Consider the following 15,591-nt stretch of genomic DNA (forward strand, 5'->3'; position numbering starts at 1 on the left):
ATTTTCCCAATCTCTCTACATAGGACAGTCCCACTCTCCCAGAAACAGGTCTAGTGAACCTTCTAGTCTATGGTAAGAATATCTTTTGTGCAGCAGGGAGACGAAAACTGCGCACATTACTCCAGGTACAGGCTCATCAAGCAACGATACAATTGAAGCAAGAACCCAGTACTCCTGTACTCAAATCCTCTTGTGTTGAAGGCTAATATTCTATTAGCCTTCCTAATAGTTTTCTACACCAGCATCTTAACCTTTAGTGGCTATTGACAAGGATACCCAGGTCCATTAGTACATCCATGCTTTCCAACCTCATTATTTAAAAAATACCCTGCACATCTATTCTTCCTACAGAAGTGGATAAACGCACATTTTTCCACATTAAATCCAACCTTCCATCCTCTTGCCCATTCATCAAGCCCGTCCAATTCCTCCTCTAGCCACTTCAAATTTTCCTCACAATATATGCATTTCCACTTAGCTGCACATCATTCCCAGATTTGGAAATAATACGTTTTTCCCACTCTAAGAAGAACTGGAGTCAATGAATTGATCTTTGAAGCACTCTACTAGTCATAACCTGTCCAAATGAAAATGACAAATGTATACTTACTCTCTGGCTCAGAGACAGAAAACAATCATTAATTCATGGCAATCATTAATTCATGGTAGTACATCACCGCCTATCCCATGCACTTTAGGACCACTCCCTTCGTGACTCCCTTGTCAGATCCACACCCCCCACCAACCCAACCTCCACCCCCGGCACCTTCCCCTGCAACCGCAGGAAATGTAAAACTTGCGCCCACACCTCCACACTCACTTCCCTCCAAGGCCCCAAGGGATCCTTCCATATCCGCCACAAGTTCACCTGTACCTCCACACACATCATCTATTGCATCCGCTGCACCCGATGTGGCCTCCTCTATATTGGTGAGACAGGCCGCTTACTTGCGGAACGCTTCAGAGAACACCTCTGGGCCGCCCGAACCAACCAACCCAATCACCCCGTGGCTCAACACTTTAACTCCCCCTCCCACTCCACCGAGGACATGCAGGTCCTTGGACTCCTCCACCGGCAGAACACAACTACACGACGGCTGGAGGAGGAGCGCCTCATCTTCCGCCTGGGAACCCTCCAACCACAAGGTATGAATTCAGATTTCTCCAGCTTCCTCATTTCCCCTCCCCCCACCTTGTCTCAGTCGGTTCCCTCAACTCAGCACCGCCCTCCTAACCTGCAATCCTCTTCCTGACCTCTCCGCCCCCACCCCACTCCAGCCTATCACCCTCACCTTGACCTCCTTCCACCTATCCCACCTCCATCGCCCCTCCCCCTAGTCCCTCCTCCCTACCTTTTATCTCAGCCTGCTTGGCTCTCTCTCTCTTATTCCTGATGAAGGGCTTATGCTCGAAACGTCGAATTCTCTATTCCTGAGATGCTGCCTAACCTGCTGTGCTTTGACCAGCAACACATTTGCAGCTGTAATCTCCAGCATCTGCAGACCTCATTTTTTACTCTTTAATTTTTCTAACCAAACTCCTGTGAGGGACTTTAACAAAAGCCTTCTGAAAATCTAAATATATTACATCCATTAGATCATCATTCTCAATTTTATTCATAATGTCTTCAAAACACCAAAGGTTTGTGAAATATGTTTCTTTTTCCCATTTTCCAAATCCATAGGTGATGTCTAATCAGGCCATTATCATCCAAATGTTTATTTATCTCAAACAGAAGTTGCTGGAAATGCTCAGGAGGTCTGGCAGAATCTGTGAGGAAACATCAGAGTCAATGTTTCAGGTGCAGTGACCCTTCCTGATGGTAGTTAGGAAAGTGTTGGTTTATATGCAGAAGGTAGGATAGGGGCAGGAGGTAAGGAGAAATCAATAGGTGGAGAGATGCCACCACTAGACGCATATGCTCCTTCCCTCCTTTGTCCACTTTCCACAGGGATGGTTCCTCAGGGACAACCTGGTCCACTCTTCCTTCACTCTGAATACCGCCCCCACCCCACACAGCCCCATGGCACCTTCCTCTGCAACCAAAGGTGTAACCTCTGCTCATTTACCTCCTCCCTCCTCATTATCCAAGGGCCCAAACACACCTTCCAGGTGAAGCAGCAATTTACCTGTACTTCCCATAATCTAATCTATTGCATTTGCTGCTCACAATGTGGTGCCCTCTCCAATGGGGAAACAAAGTGTAGACTGGGTGACTGCTTCACAGAACACTTACAGTCTGCCCACAAAAAAGCCTGTAATTTCCAGTTGCCTGCCGCTTCAACACCCCACCCTGTTCCTGGGCAAACACCTCTGTCTCAGACTTGCTACAGTGCTCCAGCAAATCTCAGCGCAGGCTGGAAGAACATCACCTCATTTTCTGCTGGAGACCCTGCAGCCCTCTGGATTCAATACTGAGTTCAATCATTTTAGAGCCTGAACTCCCCTATGTTCTTGCCCCCTACCACACACACCAGGCCTTGTTATCACGTGGCCTGCCATTACACACTACCTATTGTTAACCACTAACAGTCTCCATTAATAGTTATTCACTCTCCTAGCCAGACCATTGTCAACTTAGTCTGTCCAACTGTTCATCTCTCTCTTTGGGGTCTATCCTACCTCTCATTTACTCATCACCCTCTCCTCTCAACCTATCATCTGTATATAAACCAATATTTTCCTAGCTTCCACAAGTTCTGAGAAAAGGTCACTGGACCTGAAAGATTAACTTTGATTTCTCTTCACAGATGCTGATAGACCTGCTGAGCTTTTCCAGCAACTTCTGTTTTTGATTCTGATTTGCAGCATTTGCAGTTCTTTTGGTTTTTGTTTGTTTATCCCATCTGCGTGATCAAAGAATAGTGTTTTGTTCTCCTCTTATTTATCCTCATTTCAGTTGTTAATAAACTTTCATTTTGTTTTGTTTTATTGTTAAATGCCTGCTCATGTTTTTCATAACAGATCACTTTCAAACATTTATGAACTGTCCAGCCAGCTTCCTGTCAGGAATCTGACTTGTCATCAGCAAGACATTCCTCGACATAACTGGCGCTAGCGGGTTGTAATAGTAGTTTAATTTGCGTCAATCATTCATTTGAATTCTTTGCATCAGTAGATATGGAATAATTACTCACGACAACAGGATAGCCATATTCCACTTGCTCACCTTCATCTGAAAGTTAGTTCACATTCTTAAAATCGGTCAAAAAAACCTTTTATTTTCCTAAAGGTTGCATTAATAATAGGGTACATGTGGTGCTTTATAGTTCTTTGATGTCAACTTCTGGAATATCACAGCATTGTTATTGCCAAATGTCTAGTCACTTCATTGTACTAGTATTATCACCTTTCTACTGTCTTGTTTATTAGAAACTGTTTAAGTTGGGGGAAGTAAGGAACTACTGTCATAACAGCTAAATGAGATCGCATTTGACACAGGAAGTATCACACACAAAAAAAATCATTTTTAAATGGGTTCCAATTTCCAATAAAACATCACTCATTTGTTATAATGGTCTCTATATATAAACCATATAAACAAAAGAATCTATTTTTCAATTTCTGCAACTTTAATTATCCCCACTTGAAACCTCAACATTACAGCACAGAAATGAGCGCATTACCCATTCAAAATGATGCTTCAGAACAGCCAAGTAATTTCCATGTAATATTCACAAACTTTGATTCTCTCTTCTATTAATTACCCTTGGTATCAATGCTTCCTAATCACAACATTCGATTGAGCCTGTAATGATCTCCTCTCTCCACCTGCAAAGAAAAACTGCGGTGGGAAAAGACACATCAATGTGGAGGATCTTTAAATGATCAAATATGTCATTTTGGCTCAGTGCTAATACTTTGGTCTGTGTTAGAAGTTTAGGGGTTTAAAGGTGCATTTGAAAGACTTGAAACCATGAGTAAGGCTGTCCTTCTAGTAGTGCCAGTAATAAAAAGTGATACACCATCAGAGGTGTGTTCAAATTGAGATGTTAAACTGAAGCCCTGTCTGGTTCTTCAGTTGGATGTTAAAGAAACTCAATTATGCAGGAAAAATAATCAAGCAAAATACCATTAATGCTGGAAATCTGAAATAAGCACAGAAAATACTCAAGCAACTCAACTTCTCTGACAGCATATGTGCAAAGAGGAAAGGAGTAATGTTTCAAATCTTATGTGACACTTCTTCAGAAGTAAAAGCAGGTAGGGTGTTCTGGCCAACATTTCATCTTTGATAATAGAAGGAAGTTGCATGTCATGCCCGCCACAACCTCAGTGTCTAACAAGTTAGTTTGCGGCCAAACAGCAAGTCTATTAAACAGCAAGATGTAAGTGCTATTTTAACAAAAAAAAGTAGTACAACAGAGCAGCGCAAGTTCCCACACACAGCAATGGAATAATGATCAGATAATCTGTGCATTGAATGATGTTGATCGAGGTAGGGATGTTGGGAAACTATTATCCTCATCTTCAAATTAATGCTTCAAAAGAGTACCACGGGATCTTTGACACTTGCCTGAGATATGGAACCTCAAGCAAAATGTTTCTGTTTTTGGACAAGCTCTAGATGCAGGAGAGTTTCCTTTGGCTCGAATATCCAATGGATCTTATTTTGATCAGGCAGCCAATTGACTGGCAATGGGTTTCTCTCAGATTTGCAAACCCACTGCAGGATTCTCATCTGGACTGAACTCAAAATCACTCAGGGCCTGCCAGCTCCCAGAACTCTGCGGTGCTGTGGTGGAGATCTTTGCTATAATTGGTACATCATCATCTGCACCCAAATCCCCAGATGGAGGATCACCACTGAGAAAGTTGGGTATTGTTCAGGGGAAGGATTTCCTGAGATTGAGAGTCAAGGGGCCACACTGGCTGGGATCTAGAGTGACATCGGGTGAGGGTTTTCTGCATCCGTTCCTCTACCCTAGCTCCAGGCTTATGGCCTCATGCAAATGTATAAATACACTATTGTCCACTCCATCACAAAGTGACAGCTTACCCATACTGAGGTATCAGTTTCTCAGCACCCCTAGAGATGAAATAATTGCAGACCATACAAAGTGAGCCCCTTACATGATCATTAATTGCTTTCTTAAGATCCTTAATAGGCAGTGGTAAGAAAAGGACAACATTGGGCATTCCCGCTTTGAAATTATTTTCTGACACTGGTGGAGGGGGAGCAGGTGATGTCAACCCAATCCAAGGGAGGCAGTATCATAGCAGTAATGTCACTGGATTAGTATTCACAGAATGTCCAACAATTGTTCTGGAGAAATGATTAAGCAATCCCACCATCTCAGAAATAAATAACGTTGACCGTGTAACCATTGTCAGCTGTTGTGATATTACCTTTGGTTCACTAATGCCCTTTAGAAAAGGGAACCTGCTGTCCTTATCTGGTGTGGTCTACAAGTGATTCCAGACCCACAGCAATGTGATTATGTTTTAACTGGCCTCCGGATAATTAGGGATGGGGACCAAATTTTGACCTGGTCAGTGACACTTACATCCTGTAAATGAATGTTAAAATAATCAAATGATGTGCCATTTTCACACCTGCTTGGGAGGGGAAATGGCTGTACCCTCTTTCAATATCTCATCAGAAAACACTCCTCCAACAGTACAGCATCGTCTTAATTTAATTTGCAGTTAGTTCTAAAGTGCTTTAATTTAATAATTGTTTCATGCAATGTGCACATTTTTAAGTTTTGCCTTAGAATTTCCAAAGCACCTTTGAACTGAGAAACCTGCTTAGCCATTCTAGAGGGCAGTTAAAAGTCACCAATGTTGCTGTGCGTCTCAACTCCCATACAGGCCAGACCAGGGAAGGATGCTGGGTTTCCTCCCTTAACGGACATCAGCAAACAAGATGGACTTCTACAACAATCCATGATAGTCATGGATTCGTTTTCAATTCCAAAAATTTAATGAAATCAAATTGCAGAAGTCAACAGGGTGGCGGCATCTGAGTCAATGTTCCGAGGGCATTAGCTAAACCTCTGGAGCACTAGTCTGGTGATGTTACCACTAAACCACCGTCTGGCCTGAAATGCTCCAGGACAACTCAGAGACAGGAGATGGATTATCCCAAACGCAAGAGTGACTGTGCCCAAAACACCAGTCATCTGTCTTGATGCTAGCTATGGGACATTGCTGTGCGCAAAATACCTGATAACAGTCATTTCACTTTAAATAATTAACTGTACGCAAAACACGTTGTTATCCTTTGAAGAGGCCATGATTTGTATGCTATTTGGATATATATTACTTTTGGAGAAAGTGAGGACTGCAGATGTTGGAGATGAGAGCTGAAAAATGTGGTGCTGAAAAAGCGCAGCAGGTCAGGTAGCATCCAAGGAGCAGGAGAATCAACGTTTCGGGTTTATGTCTGAAACATTGATTCTCCTGCTCCTTGGATGCTGCCTGACCTGCTGCCTTTTTCCAGCACCACATTTTTCAGCTCTATATCACTTTTTCAAGGACAATTATAGTCTGCAGCTCTCCCCACTTGTTTTGACCTTATAGTCTGGAGTAATCTTTGTAAATTTCTCCTGTGCTTTATCCAATGTTTATACATCCGTCTTGTTACAAGGAGGTCAGAGTGTAGTAACATAGAAAAGGAGGATGTGGTGAGATGTACTTCCTCAGACACAAGTTACCCATGAGGCTAAAACCTCGGGTGGAAGCATCAGTGATAGAATCACAACAGTGTGGAAACAGGTCATTCAGCCCATTGAATCCACACCAATCTTCCAAACAGCATCCCAACCAGTCCGACCTGATCCCTGTAGTCCTGCATTTCCCATTGCTAATCTACTTAGCCTGCACGTTCGGACACTCGAAAGCACGGTCAATCCACCTGACCTGTACATCTTTGGACTGTGGGAGGAAACCGGAGTACCTGGAGGAAACCCAAGCAGACATGGGGAGAATGTGCAAACCCCACACAGACATTTGCCCGAGGCTGGAATCGAACCCAGGTCCCAGGTACTGTGAGGCAGCAGAGTTAACCACTGAGTCACCCTGCTGACCATGAATTAGCAAAAATGTTACTGTAAGTTACCAGTTGGCATTGGCTAATTTCTCAGATGTGCCCTTTAGTTTCCATCTGCTTGCCCTGAGACCTTCATGGAGGCTGTAAGATTGATATCTTTGCCTTGTCCATTCTAGTGAATACATAGTGTCCACAGGACCACTGGAGATCCAACAAACTGTTGGAATATTCCAAATATGAACCACCACTTCATTGATCTATTTATTTCTCCATTTGGAAAATTCTGAGAATCAACATTTCTCAGTCGGAAATGAAATATTGCAATTTACAATCTCAAATTATGCTGAACTCTGACTCCTGTTAAAAATGGATGCTGGTGTACATTACAAATGAAATGATTCTCTTTGCTTGAGATTTTCAACCCACAGTGTCTACTTTTCCATCCATTACATTAACTGATAATAAATAATTAAAAGCTGCATGCTCAGAATTTCTCTTGTATTGACTTTTCAAAACATTACTATTTAAAACATGCAGTATAGTAGCAATAGTGATTGGCTGTCAGAGACCAAAGTTGTCAGCAAGCACCAAAGACCTGGGCATTTCACCAAAGTTGACAACTTAGTACGGCTCATTCCCTCAGGTATACTGAGGGATTCGGTGTATTATCTAATGTGGCAATCTATCACGAATTCTTCAGTAGCCCCTTCCAAACCTGTGAACTCCATTGTCTGGAAATATAAAGACAGTGATAGATAAGCAGGAGGCTGAAAGAAGGCAGCATGTCAGGCAGTATCAGGAGGTGGAGTAGTCAACGTTTAATGTGTATGTATGTGAATAAGGGTTACACCCGAAACGTTAACTTCTCCACCTCCTGATGTTGCCTAGTTTGCTGTCTTCTTCCAGCCTCCTGCTTGTCTGTCTTGGATTCCAGCATCTATAGTCTTTTTGTCTCTGACCAGGATAAAGACAGTGGCCTACATTATCCTGAAAGCCATGGATCATCCTGACTGGGGCATAGATTGGTCATTCCCTCAATGTACTGGAATAAAACGCTGGATCTGACAGCACTAACAGTATCTTCATAACAAGATCTGCAGTGCTTTAGATGACAGCTCACCACCATCCTCTCAAGGAGAATTAGGAGCAAGCAAGTTGATTATTCATTTTAAAATGTCGAATGACACCAAGATATCAATAGACAGAATCACAGTTTAATTAGCTTCCCTGAAGCAAATAGCAGTAATTTCAGCATCAGGGATTAACCGTGAATTTTTTTTACAGGGAAAAGCATTTGACACATTTAAAGGTTCATCAACATACCTCCTCCGCAACTCCCTCCTCCAATGTACATACCTCACCAAATAGAACCTGCCTTGCCTATTCGCAGGATATGGGGAGGTGAAGGCCTCGTGAAATTGTTGCTGGGTTGTTAATCCAGAGACCCAAGTTTGAATCCCTCCACAGGAGATGGTGGGATTTGAATTCAACAAAAATTAAGAGTTTGATAATGACCATGAATGCCGAATTTCAGGATAAATCCATCTGTTTCATTAATGTCCTTCAGGGAAGAAAACTGCTATCCTTATCTGGTCTGGCCTACGTGTAACTCTAGACCAACAGCCAATGTAGTTGACTGTAGGCAATTAAGGATGACTAATAAATACTGGCCTGGCTAGTGACTCCCACATCCCATGAATGAAAAATAATCCCTCCAAAGGAATTAGCATCTTCAGTAGATGTTGGGCAAAGTAGAAGAGAAAATAGCAAAGGAATTCAATAGTAGAGGGATTTAATGGGGTGCTTTTATTTTGGTTGATTCAACCAATTTGTGCATTGATCCACTGAGAGGGACAGCTATGCTTGCAAACTCTGAAGAACATTGGGAGAACTGCAGCTGCTGCTTAGATTTCTGTTGGCAATACAGAGACAGAATATTTGATTACTGCTCTCTAATTTACCCTTCGTAAGGTCTGAAAACTTGAAATGCAGTAAGATCGATTTCTGACGATGCAACATGAGAGAGCCAATGCCATTTTGAAATTTGAATGTGCATATTTTGAAGCTTACTAGAATGAATCAATAATCTGTGGGTTAGTATAGACTACTTAGGACTATTGAATGCTTTTAAGTTGACCTAAAAATACATGACAATGCTCCTGTATCAAGATTCATTTAGTTTTCAGAGGATACTTTGAGATCCATTGACCCATGTAGTCTTTGTTACTCAATAACCAGCCCTCTTCAGTTACAGCTAATTCTCATTGACGGCATTCCATAGGGAAAACAGCCGGTAGAATATAACACTTGCTTAACACACTACACTAACTATCTCGGTCTGCATTCTCCATTTTGTTTCATGAAAGTATAACACTGAAAAAAAATTCTAGTTCAAAGATTGTTGATAGCTCAAGAGAAAACCGGCAGCCTTCATATTTTAGGTCTTAATTCATTTCCCTTGGCAGACTTCAATATCAAATACTGCCAAAGGGATTTTCAGCATCTCTTAATCATTCGTTGGTTTTCAATTACAAGGCCAGCATTTATTAATCACCTCCAGTTTATTCCAAAATTGTATGAACATCTGAGTTAAAATCAGGGGAAGACGTCTTTGCCCTTTAGCCTGTTCTGGTATTGATGATGATCAGAGCTGATTTGATTGCTTGATATTCCAAATAACCCCTGATAGCCTTTCACCCAATTTACTTGTCAAGGATCTACCTATGTCTGTCCTAAAGGAATTATTCAAGGTCACTGCTTTCAGTTCATTGAGGAAGAGAACTCCAAAGATTTGCAACAATCCATGAGATTATCAGATCATGAGAAATTGGAGCTGGGACAGGCCATTCAGCCCCTCAGGCCTTCCCTGTCGTTCAATAGGATTGTGGATCATCTGACACTTATGTCCACTTTCCTGCCTGTTCCCTATAATCTTTGATTTCCCGACTGATCAGGAATCAATCTGCCTCAGCCTTTATTATGCACAAGTCATCTGCCTACAGCTCTCTGTGGCAAAGACTCACAAACATCTCAGTCTTAAATTGGCACCTCTTAATTCTGAGAATCTGCCCGTTGGTTCCTAAGCTGTACGGTGAGGGGAGACATCCTCTCAGCAATTACTCCATCGAGCCCCTTAAGAAGTGTGACGCTGGAAAAAGCACAGCATGTCAGGCAGCATCTGAGGAGCAAGAGTCGATGTTTCAGACATAAAACTTTATCAGCACTGATGATGAAGAGTTATGCCCAAAATATTGATTCTCTTGCTCCTCAGATGCTGCCTGACCTGCTGTGCCTTTTCCAGTTCCACGCTTTATTGACGCTGATTCCTCCAGCATCTGCAGTCTTCACTATCCCCAATCCCCCTAAGAATCCTGGATGTTTCAATGAGATCACTTCTCATTCTTCTAAATTCCAATCAGTTCCAACCCTGTTTAACATTTTTCACAAGCCAGTCCCTCCATTTCCACAGTGACCTGATGAAGGAGCAGCGCTCTGAAAGCTAATGCTTCCAAATAAACCTGTTGGACTATAACCTGGTGTTGTGTGATTTTTAACTTGAAAGAATAACAGTTGCTCTTTATTTAAGGATAGTGCAATGCTTCGTGATGATTTGTTTTACTGATATTAACTTCATATTTCTAGATTTAAACAAAACTGAGCTCAAATTCTCAGATTTCCATGCAGACATTTGACTTTATTTGGCATCATTTTAGAGTCAGTGTGTGGATTATTAATGCTGTAACACAACCATCTATCTCAGGGAACTTTTGCCATCCCTTTGCAGATTGCAAAATACTAATGGGTGTTAGAAAGTCACAGATTCCCTCTTCTTGAATTGAAGAAAAGCACACAACACAAGGTTACAGTCCAACAGGTTTATTTGAAAGCACCAATTTTCAGAGCCCTGCTCCTTCATCAGGTGTTAGTGATAGAGGAAGACCTTAGGCACAGAATTTATAAGGAAAAGATCAAAAGGCTCATACAACTTAAATTGAACACTTAAGATGACTCAAATCTTTAACCAGTTAGAATCGAGGTGCAGGTTTCAATCTCACTCACACCTGATGAAGGAGCATTGTTCCGAAGGCTAGTGTTTTCAAATAAACCTGTTAGACTATAGCCTGGTGTCATGTGACTTTTGACCTACTCCTTGATAGGTTTCTAATCGATTGAGGTGGAGGTGGGGAGGTGGGGAGTTGGGGGTGAGGGTGACCTTGATATGCTATTGTTTCATCTGACTTTCTATTCAGTTGGCACTGTGGTCTTAACTTTGTCATTCACTACTCTCATGATTATAACATGCAACTTTAAAGTCCAGTGTTTTGACAGCACCTTTAGTCCATCTTTTTCTAATGCTCCTTCAGATGTCAATCTGTCATGATTATGGATCTGACAGCAAAATTCATGTCATAGTCTGGTTAGGGAGAAGCACCTTATTTTAAAGCAGACAAAATTTGAGGTCCAGGGGACTAAATAAGAGAAAAAAGCAGAGGAGGCCATCATTTCAAATAAACAACAATAAACTTTGCAAATGTCAGAAATTTATGCAAACTACAAGAGGTGCACAAGTTATTTCTAAAACCCAAAATTAACTTGTGGCAAACATATGTAAGCGACTGTGATTGAATACCCCATAGCATGTTCAAACTAGCTGAGCTGATTAAAGCAGATTGAATGGATTTTGCAGTGACTCCATGCTGACACAATGGCTCAGTAAATCTCATTAAACTTTACAAGGGAGTAAACTTCTTCACTTTTGCCAATCTGGCCTTGAAACTCCAACTCAAGGAATGCTCCATTGTGGACTGCCTCAGGGACTGCTCCCATTCCTGTTAATTGCCCTCCTCTCCTAGTGCTATGATCTACCCCAGCACACATTCACAAAGATTGAGCCAGCTCTTCACCAATAGCTAGCTTCACCAAACCCATTCTCTCACTGGGTTTTTCCCCCATACTTCATCTTGCTCAGTTATGGGGTCATAGTGACACAGATGTACCGCTCAGAAACAGACTCTTCAGTCAACCAGAGCTATGCTGACCAGATATCCTAAATTAATCTGGTCTCATTTGACCTATATCCCTCCAAACCTTTCCAATCATGCATCATCCAGATGCTATTTAAATATTGTGGAGGAGCTAGTGTTGGACTGGGTTGGACAAAGTTTAAAAAAAATCACTCAACATCAGGTTATAGTCCAATAGTTTTGATTGAAGGCACTGCTCCTCCACCTGAAGAGCAAACGGCACTCCGTAAGCTAGTGCTTCCATTTAAATGTTGTAATTGTACCAGCCTCCATCACTTCCTCTGGTAGTTCATTCCATACATGCAGATGTGCAAGCAGATATACCTGTCATGTTATCAACCATTCTTTGCTGCTCAAAGATATTCATGCTCACGATCTTCTTCTGAGATCCTTACAGCTTTCTGTAAAACAGGGCAGTGACTTCCAAATGGACTTCTGAGTCCTGACTCCAACACTAAGTTTCTGACTAACAGTGAGAGCTTGTTCCTGTTCTAATAGTGCAGAGCCGTCCAGCTGTTTTTGAGCTGAGCTAAACAGAATTTATGCATTTCAGCTGTTTTTCTGCAGCCCAGCTCCCTGTAGCATTCCTAATATGGAGTCATCCTCTGCCTTGTGCTATAATGCCTTATCATTGAACTCCTCTTCAATAATCTCAAACTGATCTGAGTGACCAATCAAAAATCTTGCAATTAAATAGAGTAATATAGAAACTGGCGAAGCTGATTGCCTAGTGACATTAATCCAGATACCCAAGTTTTCTTTTCTGGGGGATCAGGTTTGAATCCCATCATAATAAATGGCAGAATTTGAATTCAATTATTTAAAAAAAGGAACTAAGGGTTTAATGATGACCATAACATTGATTCATGGAAAAAACAATCTGGTTCAATTTGTGGCCCTTTAGGGAAGGAACTGCCTTCATGTCACTCCAGAAACAATGTGGTGATTCTTAATTGCCCTCTGGGGAATTAAAGATGGGCAATGAATGCTGGTCTAACTAGTAATATTCAGATGAAAAAAAGGTGATCACTAACCTGGGATCATACTGTAGGCCTCCCAACATTTAGAGGGAGATAGAAGAGCAGATATATAGGCAATTCACAGAGAGCTGTGAAAGGAACACAATTATAATCATAGGGGATTTCAACTTTGCTAATACTGACTAGGATCGGTCTTTAACTCTGTGTTTAGAAGAGATTAGATTTTTATTTGTGTCATAGAGTCCTTCAACATGGAAACAGTCACTTCAGTCCATCTTGCCCATACCAACCAGACATTTCAACCTGACATCGTCCCATTTAGAGTCATAGAATAATAGAGATGTGCAGCATGGAAACAGATCCTTCAGTCCAACTTACCAATGCCGACCATATTTCTTAAACTAATGTAGTCCCATTTGCCAGTGTTTGACATTTGTCTGTTTAAACCCTTCTATTCATATGCAGATGCAGATGCCTTTTAGAAGCTGTAATTTTACCAACCTCCACTATTTCCTCTGGTAGCTCATTCCATACACACACCACCCTTTGTGTGAAAATGATGCCCCTTAGGTACTTTTCTTACATCTTTCCCCTCTCACCTTAAGCCTATGCCCTCTCATTTTGGACACCCCCACCCCAGACAACGGCCTTGGCTATTCAGCCTATTCATGCCCCTCATGATTTTATAATCTTAATGGCTGATAGTCACATGTTCCAAATCCTGGCCATTTGCTCATGAGCATATGCCCCCGAAGGTGACATCAGAACAATCATAGACTTGACAAAGACAGCACATCTGTTTATGGACAGACAGATTGGGTGTTTGGTCAAGTTTGACATTTTTAAATCCTGTAAAGTAAGCAACTGGGATGGATATTGAAAGGTTCTGGTCATCCATTCTAAAAACGAAAAGTAGCAGAGGCCAGCTGGCTGACTAGTTCTGCTGTACTGTTTGCAGAGCTGTCATTAGAATTGTGTTCGAATTAGAATTGGGACATGTATTTAATTCACATAAAGAATAGTATCAAGGAATTTAGCTCCTGCCAGTTTCAGCCCATTTCAAAAATACACAACCAACTAACATTTCCTTGCACAGACTCCTGGTCAGGCCTGAAGGAACTTTCCCAGGATGAGGTCAGGTATTATAAAAGCAACTTGAACACAAATGACAGCTAGAGAACTAAATACAATTTCACTGCAGGTATGCTGCATAGACTGGGCAAGTCATGGGGATACAATAAGTGCTATTTATACAGAGCGTGTACAGATTCTTTTAAAAAAAAACAGCTGGATAGGGTAGTATCTCTGTCCAATTCTTCTGATTTATGGCTTTGCAAAGTTCCACTGACTCATGCAGACCTCTCTCTCTCTCTCACACACACACGCACACACACACACACACAATGATGAGGTGATCAACATGGGTGCTGTTATTTAAGAAATGAATGTTGTATGAGAGAACAGGCACAACTTAACTGATCCTCCTGGTAATAGTGCCTTGGAATTTTTATTTTCACATGAGGAGGTAGACAGGGGGTTTTGAGTGAATGAATGAACTAGGTTTTCTTTGTCACATGCACTATAGGCACAGTGAAAAGTTTACAATGCACCCCCACCTTGTGTTCAAGGAATCCAGGTACAGATTCTTCAGAACAAGTTCTTTGGAAAAAAATAGAAAAATAAAGGAAAAAAAGATTCTAACATTGCAAATCGTAGGAATAAAAGAGACCAGAAAGATCAAGAAATAAAAAGTTCAGAACAACGGTCCTTCCAATCCAGTCCCTGTTGGTAACTAGCATGTTTAACATTTCAACTGGAAGTGTAGCATTTTCTAAGTACAGAAGTGTTAACCTGGATTATGTGCTCTAGTCTCAGTAGTGGGACTTGACCATCCATGGCCTTCTGACCTGAGAGGAATCTAACTGCAACCCCACCAGCCCAACCTGAATCCCCACAGTTCTTGCGGCTGGGTTATCTTCACATTATTTTTAAGTTGTTTTTAATTTTTACTTTCCATGTCAACTTCTTCAATGTGTTTCTTTTTACTTTCTTTTGACATGAGCAGATCAAATTTTTGAAATCTTTCATTAAACCCATTGTTCTGATCCCAGTCAAAAGAAACCTGTAGAAACAGAATAATTATTAGGATCTGTTTGATAAACCATTAGTATTAAAGAGGATGCACGGAGGTCTAAGCGTTAGAGAATAAGTGGTAGGATTTCAGTTTTGAATTGAAATGCCAAGTAAAATCCTTAACTTTACAAACTTGAACAAAACACACGGGAAATAATGGCGAAGTAGGTATACAGAATAGGCAGGATAATGACCTGAATCGTCCAAGCGTGAGAATCCCTATTTCTGATCCAGATCAAAGTAAAAGATGTCCACTTACCTTCAGCACAGCTTTTCAGGTGAAAAGCTGAGCCTGGAACTTTCTCAGCTGAAGCAGTGTTGAAGACTGAAGGAGTCCAGGCAGCGAAGTTAATCGACATCCTCATTTTCAGTGGGAAGTTTTCTAAGTACCTTTAAAAGCCGTAAAGCTATCAAAAGAAGGTAAGTGAGGGGGATGGACGTCGAGATGACCATGTGATAT

This window comes from Hemiscyllium ocellatum, chromosome 17, assembly GCF_020745735.1.
Source record: "Hemiscyllium ocellatum isolate sHemOce1 chromosome 17, sHemOce1.pat.X.cur, whole genome shotgun sequence".
NCBI lineage: Eukaryota > Metazoa > Chordata > Chondrichthyes > Orectolobiformes > Hemiscylliidae > Hemiscyllium > Hemiscyllium ocellatum.